The sequence below is a fragment of the Rhineura floridana genome, chromosome 4 (genome assembly GCF_030035675.1).
Source record: "Rhineura floridana isolate rRhiFlo1 chromosome 4, rRhiFlo1.hap2, whole genome shotgun sequence".
Taxonomy (NCBI): Eukaryota; Metazoa; Chordata; class Lepidosauria; order Squamata; family Rhineuridae; genus Rhineura; species Rhineura floridana.
Window position 1 is genome coordinate 16933770 of NC_084483.1, and position 14028 is coordinate 16947797.

At 41.6% G+C, this 14028-nt stretch overlaps 1 long non-coding RNA gene across 2 annotated transcripts; it reads right to left on the reverse strand.

The window, feature by feature from the left end:
* Positions 1 to 430: 430 nt before the first annotated feature.
* Positions 431 to 11514, reverse strand: LOC133384263 (uncharacterized). Of its 2 annotated transcripts, none has more exons than XR_009762474.1 (4): positions 11404 to 11514; positions 9853 to 9891; positions 4592 to 4692; positions 431 to 3672 (listed from the first exon to the last, which is right to left on the reverse strand). It is a non-coding gene; the product is annotated as an uncharacterized LOC133384263 (long non-coding RNA). The 2 variants fall into 2 exon arrangements; XR_009762473.1 differs by having other exon boundaries at positions 4592 to 4738.
* Between the last annotated feature and the right edge of the window lie 2514 nt (positions 11515 to 14028).

Below are 14028 nucleotides of genomic sequence, written 5' to 3' on the forward strand. Positions count from 1 at the left end.
TCAGTTTATTGGCACCTCATCTAGTCCACCACCGAGTCCAGGCAACGGTCCAGGGCTTGCACGGCTTCTTCCGATTCAGATGTTACAGAGAAATAGAGCTGGGTAACATCAGTGTACTGCTGACACCTCACCCCAAATCTTGTGATGACTGCTCCCAAGGGCTTCATATAGATGTTAAACAACATGGGGGACAAGATGGTACCCTGCAGCACCCCACAGCACAACTGCCAGGGGGCTGAAAGACAATCACCCAATGCTATTCTCTGAAAATGACCCTGCAGATAGGATCGGAACCACTGTAAAACAGTCCAATACTCATTTCACCAAGTTGGCCCAGAAGCATACCATGGTCAATGATATCAAAAGCTGCTGAGAGATCAAGAGTAACAGGGTCGCACTTGTAGGAGAATTCTTTCTCCATTGGGATCTTTTGCTGGGGGTCCTTAAATAAATTTGAAGACACAGGCTTGGAGCAAAAAGGTAGGCCTTTATTCTTTACATGCACATGCAGGGTCAGCCTCCCAGAAACATCCAAGAGAGACTGCACTGAGACACTGAGTGCAAGCTCTTTTACATAATACAATTACAACATGTGACAATGATTTCACCAATCTTATGAGTCCTTGCCCACATAACATTGTTCCAAATCAATCAGAAAGCATTAGCTAACTCCAGTGGTGATTTCCAAGATTCTGTCCATATCATAAATGTTACCATTGTCCTACTGTCTCTTCAAGACTAATGAATTTTGGTTCTAGTTGGAACAGTTACTACTGTGAATGTTTTCAAGCATACCCAGTACATTCCATATGCCATTGTTGTATCGTTTCTGATCAGTCAGGCTGACCAGGTGCACCGGAGAAATTTGGACAAGTTCCCTTGAGTTAAGTTTGGGAACTTAACTTAGGGTGTTTATAAATGTATGAGCACCACCAGTTCTATTCCTTTGCCATAGGGGTTCTTATGTTCTTATACTTCCTCAGAAATCCAATTTCCTTACTTATAAAATACATAGCTCATGAAAGAGGGTTTTATTTAAATCCCTGATCTACCTTGTAAAACTACACAGACTAAGGAAAAAAGGCTGGATGACTCTGGCTAACTGGTATCTTTTTCAGCCTCAGAAATATAGAGGCAGGCAGGCAGGCCACCCCAGATGTACCCTTTTCTTAATAAAAACACACTTAAAAAGTTGTAAATTTAATACACTGATTTGTTTTAAAATCATTACTATTTCTTTTCATTAAAACATTTTGATTATGCTGTAAAACCTTTCTCCTTTAGATGGCATTCAAGAATCAAACATTGGCAATCCCTACTCATTTCATCAATCACAGCTTCTCTCGCTCCTAAGCTCTACTTCTCCTTTTCATCATTCTCAGGTGAGGCTGTCGATGTGCTGAACTGTTGCCTGGCCGCGACAATGGACTGGATGAGAACTAACAAACTGAGGCTCAATCCTGACAAGACTGAGATGCTGCTGGTGGATGGTTTCTCTGATCGGATGGTGGATACATACCCTGTCCTGGATGCGGTTACACTCCCCCTAAAGGAGCAGGTCCGTAGTTTGGGAGTCCTCTTAGACTCTTTCCTCTCACTTGAGGCTCATGTAGCCTCGGTGGCACGGAATGCGTTCTACCAACTTCGGTTGGTAGCCCAGCTACATCCCTATTTGAGTAAGGAGGACCTCACATCAGTTGTACATGCTCTGGTAACCTCGCGTTTGGACTACTGCAACGCGCTCTACGTAGGTCTACCTTTGAAGACAATTCGGAAGCTACAGCTAGTGCAAAATGTGGCGGCCAGATTGCTGACAAGGACCAAGCGGTCTGAGCATATAACACCTGTTCTGGCTCGCCTGCACTTGCTCCCAATATGCTTCTGGGCCAGATTCAAAGTGTTGGTATTGACCTATAAAGCCTTATACGGCGTGGGACCACGATATCTGTCAGAACGCCTCTCTCGATATGAACCGGCCCGTACACTACGGTCTACTACGAAGGCCCTCCTCCGGGTCCCGTCTCATAAGGAGGCCCGGAGGGTGGTGACAAGATCTAGGGCCTTCTCAGTGGTGGCCCCCAAATTGTGGAACAGTCTCCCCGAGGAGGTGCGCTTGGCGCCGACACTATTATCCTTTCGGCGCCAAGTTAAAACCTTCCTCTTTTCCGAGGCATTTTAATTTAAGTTAACTTAATTTTAAATGTGTTGTAATTGATTTTAGATTATGTTGTTTTTATATGCTCTATTGTATTATATTGTGTGATTTTATTGTACTCTTGTGTTCACCGCCCAGAGAGCTATTGCTAGTCGGGCGGTATAAAAGTGTAATAAATAATAATAATAATAATAATTTTTGATTCCAAACAATAAAGTAATTAATCATGCATCAGCTGGATCTTGGCAAAGAACCAGGAGATCATTGTGACCCGTTTCCATTGCAACAGGTTTTTGCTGTTAGCCTGAATTAAATGTTTAAGATTCAGGGCTCCCTGAATCTCAGGACCCCAATAGGCCTGAAGTTCAATATTTAACTCATGATTATAAAAGAAATGTGCCTTCTTAATATCTATGAGTATATATGTATGGATGTATAAAATTCCCCATTACACTCCCCCTGTTCTTCTCCCAATAAAGGTCATCCATCAGGGCAACCAAGGCCAATTCAGTCCCATAAGCAGGCCTGAACCCAGACTGGAATGGGTCAAGATAATCTGTTTCATCCAAGAGTACTTGCAATTGCTGTGCCACAACCCTCTCAATCACCTTTCCTAAAAAGGGGGTATTTGTGACTGGTCGGTAATTGTCACAGACTAGTGGGTCCAGGGCGGGCTTTTTCAGGAGGGGTCGGATCACCACCTCTTTCAGGGCAGCTGGAACCACTCCCTCCCGCAATGATGCATTGACCACACCCTGGATCCACTCGGTCAAACCCCCTCAACAAGCTTTAATAAGCCAAAAAGGGCAAGGGTCAAGAGGACATGTTGCTGGCCGCATCATCGCAAGCACCTTTTCTACATCATCAGGCCACGTCAACTGAAACTGTTCCCAAGAAGTTGCACCAGACGTTGCACTGGACACCTCATTGGGGACTACAGTAGATCTTTACACACTTAGAATCCTCCACACAAATAGAAACTCTGTGCAATTGAGATGCTCTCACTGGAAGGCAATAGGAGCCAGAGGCCAAATTTCCACATTCTAAAAAGCATTGGTACACAGTGGTACTCACCTGCCTTAGGAGAGATGAAAGTTGCATTTGAGAGGATGGGAATGTGAGAAAGTTAAGAATGTGTTGTCAATTCCAGAGCACAAAAGCTACCTTTCTACTCAAAGGAGTTGGCCCATAGGCCAGTCTCTCTCTCTTCTTCATCTAAGCTGGTGACATCAGCATGAAGTCACAATGGCCAGGCTCTCTCCTTCAACAGCAGCATGAGGTCACAGCAGATAATCTCTCTCCTTCAGGTGAGCAGCATCAACATGATGTTACAATGGTCAGTCTGTCTCTTTCAAGCAGGCAACATCAACATGAGAACATAATGGCCAGCATGAGGTCACAGTGGCCCACCCCTCCTTCAAACAGGCAGCATCAGCAAGAAGTCACAATATCCAGTCTCTCTTTCTCTTCTTTAGGTAGGCAGCATCAGCATGAGGTCACAATGACAAACTTTTCTCCTTCAAATGAACAAAATCAGCATGATTTTGACAGTGGCCATTCTCTCTCTTTCAGACAGGCAGCATTATCAAAATGGTTTTGACATGTGATTTTGACAATATTTCAGCAGACATCAGTATGGTGTCACTATGACAATTCTCATATTTTTTCATACATTCTGAAACAGGTAGGAGCAGCATGTGAGACATAATATCTCTTCCCTAACATACTGAACCAGGAATGTTTGGGCACAATCTCAGTCTCTTTTGGGCAGTACCAGTGTCTGGGCAAAGTAGCCATCAGCATCCTTTACTGAAATGGGCAGCATTTTGTGAGCAGGGAAGGATCAGGCAAGGAGAAGAGAAGAAGTGGCAGGTGAGGAGGACATACCGGCCATTATACATCATCTGTTTACAGCAAGCACTGCAGGGTAGACCATTAGCAAACAAGGTTGAAATACAGGAAGTGGACACAGGAATATTGAGAACAAGCAAGCTATCTAAATATAATAGGGTAACACAATTTGCAGAGCTCTCCAGAGTTGGGCAGTTTGGCAAAGAAAGTTTGGCTGCAGGTAAGCAGAAGAACAGCAGGCACTGGCATGACACCCCCGTTACAGCGGAGCTTCTGCTTTCAACATATGCACCTCAAGGAGCAAATTAGGAGAGAAAGACCAGATCACAGCAGGCTGTGTGTGGAGCAGCAGTAGGTAGATGCAGACTGTGTCTGACACCCCAAACTCAGTGGTGAGCCTTCAACATGCAGCATGTACCACAAGGTAAGGGCATATTAGGGGAAAGAGAGAGACCAGGCAGCGGCTGATGGGCAAAGGAGCAGCAGAATAGGAGAGAGGAGAGGAAACAAGGAGAGAGGGAGAGTAGCAGCCAGCAGTTGGACAGGAGGACAGTAGGCACAGAGGAGAGGAGTAACAGTGCTCACCTGGGCTTGGCAGAGTGATAGCCACTCTGAGTCATAAGGCAGCTCATAAAGACCAGCACAATTAGGGTTGCCAGGTTCAGGGCCTGAGATTGATCCTGTATCTTTAGGAGAAGAGAAAGTCAGCCAAGTGCAGGTGTTCTTGCAACACTGTAATGGGAAAAACCACAAGGTGGAATTCTTCCTTCCCCCTGCACAACATTTAAAGCTACAGATGACCTCTTCTATCCTGGCCAGATGCACTCCCTCTAGTTCTTATGGGGATGCGAAATACATCTAACAGAAAATATGGATTGACACCACATGAAATTCTCTTTGGCCGCCCCATGAGAGTGGGGGTGGCTCCCAGACCAGCCCAATTACAGTCTCTATTGGAAGGCCAGGAAGAGCTCCTGGTACCAATGCACTAATCTTACCAAAGTGTTGAGAACTCTTTTCTCCCAGGTCCAGGAAGCTGCTCCTGTTCTGCTAGATGTACCTGCCTACCAGTTCCAACCCAGCTATTGGGTCCTGGTTCGTGAATTTCAGAGAAAAAATTTTCTTCAACCTCAATGGAATGGTCCTTACCAGATTCTCCTGACAACCTTCACTGCGGTGTGCATTGCTGATAGGACAGCTTGGATACACACGTCTCACTGTTGGAAGGCCCAGCCACCTCAAGAGAGCGAGAGAGGCCAACCGGATCCTGACCAAGCACCAGAAGAAAAGAGCAAGGAAAAGGAGCCCCTCCCTTAGGACTACCATCACTACAATCTGAGGAAGGGCCCCCACTCTACCAGATGACTTCATGAGTGAGATCCTATCCTCTTGGGAGAAGTTAAGACTACAAATCCAAAGAGTGCCTGAGAAGGCAAGACAAAAAATATCAGTCCCAGAGCCAATGAGGTGCAACCCCTTTGGCAGACCAGCTTCCCAGGTTGATTTTGAGCTTGTCGAAGTAGTGCGTGGCCCATTGGACTTTTTTGGACCTCCCCACACTGAGGTGGTGGAGCCAGTGACTTGTTTAGGTAGAGAAAAGTGGGGCTTTATTGCTGTTTGCTTGCTATTCCTTATTAACAGTGCCATAATATGGGTCCTGTGGGACATAGGCTTGTGCCCCTAGTACTGTGCAGCCTTTTTAGCATAGTGCACCCAGATTGGAGTCAGAACACATTCTTAAAACTAATGGTAGATCTTGCTAGAGGAATGAATAAGAGTACCTGCTGGGTTTGTATGCACACTCCAACGTATGAAAAAGAAGGTATCCCACTGGTTGGGGTCCCTTTGAATTCATCTGGTCTTATCTCAGATGCATGGCTTAAACATGATGACTCCCTGAAAAGTCTTAACACTACTCAGTATGTGGCCCTGTCCTGATGGACAAATGAGGAACTTTGTTTAAAGTTCATGGGAAAAACATTTGTTGGGAGTAGCCAATGTGACTGGGTCCTTCATCAAACCAAGGGTAAGTGGACTCTCAGCAATTCCACAGGGCAGGTCATGAAGGACAGGCAAAGGGTATGGGAGCCATGGTGTGCAGCTCTCAGGCCCCAATGGCACTCATATTATAATGAAACCTGTACCGAAGATGAAGCTACTTTAGTCATGGTTATGTATGGTGAGGAAGGGGTAAGGCAGGATTATCCACATCCTGTCTACCCTACTTGGAACAGCACATAGTTACTGATGGATCTGCGGACAAAAGGCTTGGAAGAACTTACCTGTTAATGCAAAGGGAATTTGTTATATTGGACTTCTGGCCCCTGGAATCAGAATTATTGAAACCTTTCCTAAGGGACTGGTAAGAAATTATCGAAAGGTAGCCCCTAGCCATAAGATCCTGGAAGCTTATAAAGTCCTTAAAGCTCCAGGCGAGTCCTGGCTGTGAGTTGTCATACCTTTTTATGGGGCAAGAGCAAGCCATATGGATATTTAAAGGATTTGTGCTCTACTTGAGAACTTTATGAATGAAACTGTCAGTGCCCTAGCTATGGTTAACACTGAACTCCAACAGATCCTATAATTTACCTTACAGAACTACATACCTCTAGACTACCTCCTACAACCACAGGGGGGAGTCTGTGGTCTTATTGGCCCTGAATGGTGCACCCACATTGTTGATGGTTCTGTGAACATTACCGGATCAATTGAGAATATTCGTCTGTTAGCATCCAAGGTGTATGAGGTTAGGACATCTGGATGGCAATGGAGTCCGGGAGACTGGTTCAGTGGATTAAAAGGTTGGATTAAACCAGTACTCTTAGGACTACTGTTGGGTATATTGTTCCTCTTTGCCTTTTCATGGTAAATTGTGTATTGTTTTGTTTGAAGAGCACCATGCAGAAGACCACCCAAATGTTAACACCTGCCAAAGTGAATCATATCTACTTGGAATTTGATAGACAATGGATGGAGGAGAAGGAGGATATGTTATCTGTCATGCAAATTGGGACTGGACTTGAAAATAGTCCCAAAGGGGGGAATGAGGAGGATTCTGGCCGCCATTCCTTCTGAGCAGGGGAGTCACGTAGACAACAGTGAATAGAACTGCTGTAGCAGACTGAACATGTTCCAAGGATACTGATATCACAGGAATGCAAAGAGGAAGGTGGCTGGTATAGGGGGCTGAGCATCACAGTAGCATAGAATAATTGGATGAGACTGTTGCTATGGCTATGACGAACATAGGGGTATATATATGTCTGTATCCACCCGCTGTTTTAGTCGAGTTATGTACTTTGCTCCAGTAAAGCGCTTTGCTGAATAAAAAACCTTAAAACTGAAGGTTTTAAGGGTAGTGACTGAAGAGGATGCTGTATGTTATTGTTTTACTTGTATGCTCCTAAACAGGGTTGCAGTATTTTAAGAGTAATTGGTTTTAACATCTTAATAGTTTAATCCTGTTTTAATGCTGATTTTATATGTTTATATATGTTTTATATTTTATAGGTTCTTAATGATATGTACTTATTTTTATCTGGAAGCCACCTTGAGTTCCAGTTTGGAAAAAGGGCGGGGTATAAATAAAGATAATAATAATAATAATAATAATAATAATAATAATAATAATAATAATAATAATAATAATAATAATAATAATAATAATAATAATAAAACAGACTTTGGCTTCTTTAGACTTCCGGGAAGGGTGACTTCGCTTGTGCCTGCTTTTTGAGATGAGCTCTCGTCTCAGAAGAAGCTTTTTCAGTTTTAAAGTCAGTCAGAACGTTCTTTTTGACTGGTAAAGATTTTCTCCCAGGCAGGGAGAAATGTAGAGATTAACCACAAAAGCCTGTTTTTGTTGGGAGGACTGGATTTCATTAATTTATGAGAGAAGGTTCAGCCAGCAATGCCGGACGGACTTCCAACAAGCTCTAACTGATTAAGCGACACGTTTATCTTTTCTTCAAAGAAAAACGGACTTTAACAGGCAAGCATCCTTCTTTCTATTTTTTTTTCACTTGGTTTAAATTGTTGCAGCAAAAAGAGATTTGTCAATGAATCAGCTATAAAGAATTTCTGGGTGAGTTATAACTCTTCTCTTTTATTCACGAAATTAAGGAGGAAAGAAATTGAAAAAGCCTATCTTTGTTTTTATTGCAAAAAGCTGTCCTGGAAGTGCATTCTAAAGATACAAACGGAAGAGGGATTTCTATTTCGAGGAGGGGGAAAAATAAATAAATTTGATTTATGAACTTTGGAGTATTATATGTCTGGGACTATTTTCTTTTTGGTCTATTTCATTTTGACGAATCTACTTGTTCATGACGCCACTAACTGTTTTGAAGCTGGGAACTAAATTTGTTTTGTATTCCTGAACATATAAGAGATAAGGCAGGCTGTACTGTCTACACTGTGATGTCATCAAGCCTGGAATATTAACCCAATTGTGGCTGAAATAATTTTTGTTTTCGTGGATTTAAGAATGGCAATCAGGAAAGTGGCTGAGACCATGGAAGAAATTATGTTTCAGAAAATAATGGATGAGATTGAGATAACGAAACAAACCCTGAGACAGGGTAGACAGGAGATGAAAATTGAATTTGGCAAAATGACGCAGGAGCTTAAAGAATAGGGGATCTGGTGAGAGAGGGGATTGATGAGATTAGAGATGAGAAAAGAAAAATTAAAGGGAAGATACAAGCCCTGGCGATTGGAACAAATGTGGAATTGGAAAAAGATCTGGAGTTTATGGATATTAGAAACAAAGTTTACTGTTTGGAATTCAACGTTGTCTCTGAAGAAATTAATGAAGATATTAGAGATAAAGTTATCAATGTCTTGGATAATTTTTTGGACTGGAATGATGTGATGGAGCTTGACATAGAAAAAATCTATGGAATTAACTACAGATATGTGACAATGGAAAAAATTCTTAAGAGATGAGCCAGTGCATTTTGTAAAAAAGAAGAACAGAGATATGACTTTACAACAATATTTCAGCAACATATTCAGAATTGATGGCAAGGAAATATTTGTGATAAAGGAAATTCCCATCAGACTCTTATTATATGACTATGGCTATGACAGCAAGATTAATATGGGATACTGATAATGGAAGAATGGATACTGAAATTACTGGACTGAACAGGACTATTGAAGATGGAAGATGGAATTAATATTGATAATGGAAGAATGGCTATTGAAATTATTGGATTTAACAGGTTTGATGAGATGGATCAATCTATATGTTTATTTGGACTATGGCTATGACAACAAGATTATTATGGGATACTGATAATGGAAGAATGGCTACTGAAATTACTGGACTTAACAGGATTATTGATAATGGAAGAATGGCTACTGAAATTATTGGACTTAACAGGATTATTGAAGATGGAAGATGGAATTAACATTGATAATGGAAGAATGGCTATTGAAATTATTGGACCTAACAGATTTGAACGAGATGGATTAATCGACATGTTTATTTGGAGAAAAATTGAAAGATATATCTCTCAAGGAACTGAAACCTCTCTTTGACTTTTTGTGGAAAGAATAAAGTAATGTTTATGAGATTTGATGATTAATTAAGATAACTACTGGAGGAAAGTGATTTTATAATATAATTTAGGAGACAGGATTGTTATATATTGTAGACTTATAACTGATCTGCGACAAATTGGAAGTCAACATTTTATTTTATTGTTTAATTATTTTTGTTTTGTTTTGTTTTTTGTCTTTGAAAATTTGAATAAAAATTAATGACAAAAAAAAAGACTTTGGCTTCTTTATTGGGTCTCCTCCAAAAAGAACCCAGTTGTAAATTCCACGACAATACTTACTGTTGTAGAATCGTATGTAAACCGCTTTGTGAGGTCCGCCTAAAAGTGATATATAAATGCCTAAAATAAATAAATAAACTTGCCGCAAGACAAAGCATTGTTGCTCCCCGCATCTGCCCCTGCCAGTAGATAAACCTACTTGGGGAGGGGAGAGAGACTGATGTAGGGGGCACCAAAGGCCTTTTTGCTAGGGAGCCCTCCAGCCTGGAGCTATTCCTCCACATGGCTATCATAACCTTCCTCACAGGAAAGTGAACAGGTATTTAATAAACTTGGGTAATACTCAGAATTAGCTGTTTTGCATTTGCCACAATTGTATAGTTTTCAGTCAACCGGAAAAGATGTGATACTTTTGAAACTTACTGTATCTATCAGTCCACCACTGTGACATATTTTTTCAGGGCTACAGAATTAATTTTGTTTCTAAAGCAAAACATCTCCCATAGTGGCTTTGGTATACATAAGGTTACAGAAATGAAGAACACGCATGGCTGTACAGAGGAAAGTGTAACGTTATCCATTCAAAGTGTCTGTGTGAAAATATGTGAGGAAAATCTAACCGACTCCATGAAACACTCAAGGAAATTGGCTGCTCTAATTATTATATTCAGTGGAAATTCTTTTCTTCCCCAGCCTCCCTCCCTGCTTATCTTTGATGTTGGTTGTGCTCAGTACCTCTCCATGTTTCCTGACAGCTCTCTGTGATTTGTTATCGGCTCAACAACAAGGGGGAGAAAAACAGACTTGCAGCTATCGTTTGACAGAATCAAACACTTTAAAAAAAAAAATCATCAGTTTCCTCCAGCTGGAAGCAACATCTTTTTTAGAAGCAATCTGCTCCAATTATATTTTTATCTAGGTAGCAGCAGTCAGAGATTAGTCTAACTTGGAGGGAAGGAAGAGTGAGTCTTTGTGAGTCACTTAACTCTGTCACCCAGGTAATTTCCCTTCTGCTGCTGCGGCTGCTGCTTTTTTCATTTGTCAAGCCCCTTAAAAAGTATCCTATAAGGTCCCTGAGGCTAACCTGGTGGATATGAGGAAAAAATATCTCTCTCGTAATGGATGTCTTGTGAGTGACATAACCTACTATTAATTGGAAAATCTCTATTAAAAGCCCCTTCATGTTACAGCTCTATAGAAAAGAAGAAGGCGAAAACCTCATGCCATTTCTGTGTAAATTCTTTAATCTGCCCTGGAACCCTGGTGGATTCTTAAATGGAATTAGATCGTAAGACAAAATGGCTTTCAGGAGACTACCTCTTGGCCTCTCATACACAGTGCTATAAAAAAGAAAGCAGCTCTCTTTTGAATGCAGCTTTCTCAAAGGGGTGCTTCAAGAGTGTCAGCAGAGGCAAATCCTTGTCATAAATGCAGCAAGCAGTGTTGTTTCCCTCCAATATTTCTGGAGAAGGAACAAAAGAAATCACATTCTCGCCTTTCCTGTCAAATTGCAGCCATTTTCATTACTATCCAAATGTGAGAAATCAAGGGGGGGGAATTAAGGACAATAACTACTATATTAGTGAGACTGATAGAGAAATTCACACTTACCAGAAAGAAAAGGGGAGCCTTGTTTTCTCACTTCTTCTCTTATAGCCAAGGATTTTTTCCTCCCTTTGGTAAAACTGTATTTTTAACCTCTTTGCTGCTGGCAGGGGGAGCCAATTTGCTAAAACACTGCCATGGTGTAATTCCCAAACATTAAAAAAAAAAAAACCCACAGAGATGCAGCCTGCAATACTTAGCACAACATGAGTAAATTCCACTGACCTCAATGGGACTTACTTCTTCTGAGTAGAGATGTATAGGATTTTACTGACAGCCATCAACTGCTAGGATTCCAGTGGGAAAGAGAATGCCTTTTAAGATCCCCTTTTCATCTGTACAGCTATCACAGTGAAGTGGGATCATGCTGCTGGCCACACACCTCTACACCTGCACATTCATCAAGGATGTCTGTGAAGAAACACTTCTGTGCATGGGTACCTACTCTCATCTGTAAGCACACCACATGATCAGGAGGGACCCCTGCACAATTGAGGGTCATGACTGTGTGGAGCACCTACTCCACACAGCTGCTCAGACATAGCCACCCCTGTGCAGATGTCCACAATGAGTGTGGGAAGGAGGGGAGCAATGGTCCACCTTCTACAATTATATAAGGGGTTCAGATACACATGTCTGGTGAAACAGCTAGAAAGATTTTGAGCATCAAGATCACATGGTTACACATAGCGTATTTATTTCTATTTTCATTTAGTATGTGGAAATTACACCGTGGCCATGTTTGATCTCAGCCTTGAAGGCAGGATTGTCCACTGTATAACGTAAGAGTAGGAGTGTCAGCCTTATCTATGAAATCAGCTACTGAGTTAGACCAGGTGGCCTTGTGCATCTGACCTACTTCATAGGTTGTAACTTGCAGTAAGATTTAAATGCTGCTACCAGCTCATTGGAGGAAGAACATGAAACAGTTTTTATCACACTTCCATCATTACACAGATCAGCTCAAAGCAATTCAGACCACATTGGGCTACATATGGAGAACGTCCCCAATACAATACAAACAGAGCTATCTTATATATGTTTATTTGGACATATGTTTCATTGTAAGTATTTTGAAGATTGCAGCTTAATTAGGCACACTTAATCCCTACTGATTTCAATGGCCATAAACACACCCATGTTGGATCAGGGCCAATATATTTACTTCAGTAATGTGATGGAAAGCTGATAGATCCAAACTACTCAGTCAAACTGCATGCTAAAGTCAGCAGAAAACCATGGAGCAATGTCCTTCCTGGCCTTAAATATGATGAATAAACACAGGAACAGACTTGAATGTGACCAGAGTCAATCTAACAAGTCTCCCCTAGGGACAGTTTACTGTAGTACAAAATATGTACACCCAGTATCCCATCTCTGCTTTGGGCAGCCAGCCCCTGACGCATATCTTCAAGCGGAAAAGTTTTATGAAGCACAAAAGCTTTTATTCTCTCAACCAGAAAAAAAACTCATTTTCTCTTGATTTTGGGAGCAACAGTCTGCATAAAATTGTTTAGCACCTGTTTTGAAGGTGCCAGTACTACCACCATACATGAAGAAAGGGAGCACCCCGGGATTACTTTTGGTATATACAAATATATATGGTGAAAGTCAGTGTGCTGTAATGGTTCAGGTGTTGGACTAGGACCTGGGAGACCAGGATTCGAATCCCCACTCAGCCATGAAGCTCATTGGGTGACCTTGGCACTTTCTCAGCCTAACCCACCTCACAGGATTGTTGTGAGGATGAAATGAGGAGGAGGAGAACCAAGTAAACCACTGTAATGGGCCATCTCAGATAATGACTTAAAATATGCTGAAATGAATTACATCTGATTATATTGCTTAGAATATGCTTAAGATATGCTGAAATAGCCTATAAAGTCTGCTTCATGCATAAGAGTCAAATAGTAAGAAAGGAGTAGTTTAAAACTGCCCCCCCTTTTTCCCCCTCCATCTCCTGACTAAAGCTGTAATTTTCCTGTGAAAGCAGCTGGAAGACATAGAGATAGGACATGTGGGCAGTATGTCAACACTCAACTGGCATTTTTAGGAGGAAGTTCCCTATATGGCATGGTTAACACTACCACATTCTACTAGTAGTTTACATTGAGCATTCTTGCCGTCTCTAGAAGGCAGAAAGGCCTCTAGTAGACAGCATAATTGATAAGGCCATGGGAACAAGTCTTTTCTATCATAGGAGAGGGTATAAAAGGCCAGGTTTTACAGCACTCATTACCCTTCAGCTCTGCTGGAGTGGGGGGGGGGGTCAAAGAAAGCAGGAGAACCATCCACCTATTCCATCTATGATATGTGATAGGTGATGTATTATGACATGTATTTCCATGTACTTTGTAACTTTGACACTGTAATATGACTTAAACTCAGTCCTTCATCTATTGTAACTTATCTTAACTAAGATGTCTTATAAGAGTCTTATATTTTGATGTTAATATAATATAAACCCAGATACGTTTATATCCAGGCTTAAGAACCATGCAAATCCCTCTATGGGAGAGCCAATTGATACCTTGATCAACTCGTGGAATAGTAGGATGACTGAAACAGTGGATGCAATGGCTCCTCTCCGCCCATTGAAAATAGTTAGACCTAAATCTGCCCCTTGGTTTT